This window comes from Panicum virgatum, chromosome 1K (genome assembly GCF_016808335.1).
Source record: "Panicum virgatum strain AP13 chromosome 1K, P.virgatum_v5, whole genome shotgun sequence".
Classification (NCBI taxonomy): Eukaryota; Viridiplantae; Streptophyta; class Magnoliopsida; order Poales; family Poaceae; genus Panicum; species Panicum virgatum.
The window spans coordinates 11,295,928-11,299,027 of record NC_053136.1 but is presented as its reverse complement, the minus strand read 5'-3'; the positions used below and the strand labels follow the sequence as shown (position 1 = coordinate 11,299,027).

The following is a 3,100-nucleotide window of genomic DNA, read 5'->3' as shown; positions in this document are numbered from 1 at the left end:
ATACCAATAAAATGATTAGTCACGATTAGTCATGGATCGGTTGGTCCGATTAGTCGAGTCTAGTCATCCCTCGTACTCTAGTATATTATTGTTTAATACAAATATGAAGATAATGTTGATGATCAAATATGGTCACTGACTTAGTAATTTGTGAGTTTGGATTTGTGAAGTAGACTAAAAGAGCCCTAGACTACACTTGTTCACTATCCTCGTAATCACTGCAACACCGAAATTAGGCGCTGACACAAGAACGAGATACAACAAGCAGAAGGCCGCTGCAAGGATGGGATTTAGCGATCGCCGGCCGCCGGCGACGACGGCAACCGGATGAAGCGGCCACTTAGGCCTAGTTTGGCAGCAACTGCTAATTAGCCCAGGGAAGCAAGTCCCTCGCAGGGAATTTTATGGGATCACCGGTTCCGCCTCCCACCCTAGGGGAGATATCCCCGAATGGCAGAATTTCCCTGCTGCTGTTTGGAACGTTTTTCCCCAGGGGGAGGGGGGTTAACCACGAACTCTCTTCCTGCAGTTTTCAATTACCCAAGAGAGATATGATAGGTATGTTTTGAAAAAAAAATCACAAAATGCATGTAACTTAAAAATAACAGGATCAACACATCAACATCACATGCCATCTCCATTCTCGCATTCAACAGATAATAAAAATAAAATAAAATGGATCACTATGAACTTTGACACTAGAACAAATTGTGACTTTGGCTCTTTTCACAAGATTCACATTGCCTTGCCGCTTCACTTTCCTTTTTACATTCCCAGCATAAAGAAAGTACCATAGAACAAGCGAGCTGGGCTTTTCAAGTTGCTTCCACCAAGTGCTCTGCATGTAACACAAAGAAATTTGCCCTCCAAAGTTAAGCTTCATAATCGCCAATCTAGACTACTCCCAATCTGAACTTGAACAATCAGACAATGTTAAGATATAACTATATTGACAGAACAACTTTTATAAGAAAGCTCATGACATACCTATCTTGCCTTGGGCTTGGCTAAAAAAATCACAACCAAATAGTACAAATTTAACTCAAAAAGTAGCAAACTAAAATAAGGCTAATAGAGCAGACATCAAAAAAGGCTACTGGGTACGAGATGCCACCATGATTCCTATGCGTAAATTACAGTTCAGCTTCTGTTTGTGCATAGCTAAGTACTAAGTTACCATGATTCCCATATTTTCAAATTCTGAGCAGACCATTCTGATAGGTAAGTAGATGTGATTTAGCACAGCTGCGATAACTCTGAAATAGTTGCATCCACGACTCATTATTCAGGCTGTAGCTACTAAAAGAAGCAGAGAAAAAAAACAAGGAGACAACTGATTTTCCACTTGAGCCCCAACGCGAATTCAAGATAAAATCTATTGCAACTTGAGGTAAATTTTATCCATGCAGTTCAAACTTCAAGCCAAACATGAACCTAAAACAGATGTTGCAAATTTTTTTAGAAAAATGTCAATATATAGATAGATCTAAAACAGCCCACAGGTAACTGAAGGCCAGAGAGATAGTGTGTGGCAAAGCAGGAAGTGCTAAACAACCTTGGATGAGTGTGAACGGCAGCTGGTGAGCGGAGGGAGATGGGGCCAGAAGGCAGTTTCTTCACCGCTGGAATGGGAATGGGGCTGCAGTTGTTCTGCTCATCGGAGAGGGTGGATGGTTCAACAAAGCAAGTGTAAATATTCAGAACAGATTAATTATATTGAGACGACATCATAGGTGAATTTACAAATACGAATGCATGCTTCTTAATGTAAAGACTACAAACTATATATGAAAGTAATGAGCTCCTATCATTACTTTTTAGCTTAGTGAGGTTCAGTTATAAGCTTAGTCAGGTTCAGTTAGCCGGCCGGGTCAGTCAAGGTCGGTTGTATGTCGTGGTCTTTAGGATTTGAATCAATTGCTCTCCACCAGACATGTCCAGACTGTTACAGCCAGTAGTTTACCATTGAGGCTGTGCATGTAATCAGTTCTACAAATAAGGAACCAATGCAATAAGTGTTTTATGTGTTCCTGATAGTTGAGAGCTAACAATTTGGCTTGGAACTGACAAGCAAGGAATCCACATGAGCATTATTATAAATTAAATTTGTAACTCATGTGTGCAAATGTTATATATTCGTTGCACAAACATGGCAAAAAGAGAACATGTACAACATAGTTAGTACATTGTCAGGGAGAGCAATCGTCTCTAGATCGGTGAAAATATTGTGATGAGTTTAATTCCAAAGTCCCAAAATTTGACATTCCTAATCTATCGAAGGCTAAGAAATCAGCAGGAATTTCTCTAACTCTCATGATAAATTGCACACACTGCAAACACAACCCTGATCACTACCTTCCAACATTTGGGACAGCATATATCAAACCAGTTATACAATAGTTCTCACGGCAGGGCAGTCAGTTCCATGCCACACATATTGCAAACACAAACCATTCAGACATTCAGATAATCATGCGGTGCAATGATGGGAGGCTTAGCTAGGCCAAGAATAAGCGGTGAACAAATGAACAAGGAGTGGTTCTTGGAGAATGGAGTGATGGTCAAGATCTACGAGCACTACCGATGAAATCAGGAGAGGAGTAGAAACCCTAGGAGGCTAGGAAACTGAACAGCCATATCTGCACAAGGGGGAGGAGGGGTAGAACTCACACACGCCAAGGAAGACGAGGCAGAAACTGCCGTGCTGGAGGCGGGGCTGCAGATCGGGATCTCCAAGGAGGTAGTGGTGTTGCAGCCGATGGGGAGGCGGAGCAGTGCGGTGGCGGACAGAGCGACGAGGAAGTAGAGGAGGAGGAGGAGGAGGGGCGGCCGCGCCTGGATGCGGAGGTAGAGGGGCGCGGCCGCACGCAGAGGTGGAGGGGCAATGGCCGACGGGGCAGGGTGCGGAGGTGGAGGGGCGAGCGAGGGAGGGGAAGCGCGCCCGGCTTGGTGAGTCGCGGTTTTCTCCCCCGTGGAAAACGAAGGGATTGGGGCCGTGGATCCCCGTCATGTGTGCTTCCAAATGTCGCGGCAATCTTCCACGGGTGAGCAAGCACCGTGGGCTTCCAGCCCCGGGAAAAGACAGGGATCCCGGCGGGGT

At 44.5% G+C, this 3,100-nt stretch overlaps 1 long non-coding RNA gene across 1 annotated transcript; it reads right to left on the bottom strand.

The window, feature by feature from the left end:
- Positions 1-620: 620 nt before the first annotated feature.
- LOC120694807 lies at positions 621-3,100 on the bottom strand. Its single transcript, XR_005683662.1, has 2 exons — positions 2,671-3,100; positions 621-1,650 (listed from the first exon to the last, which is right to left on the bottom strand). It is a non-coding gene; the product is annotated as an uncharacterized LOC120694807 (long non-coding RNA).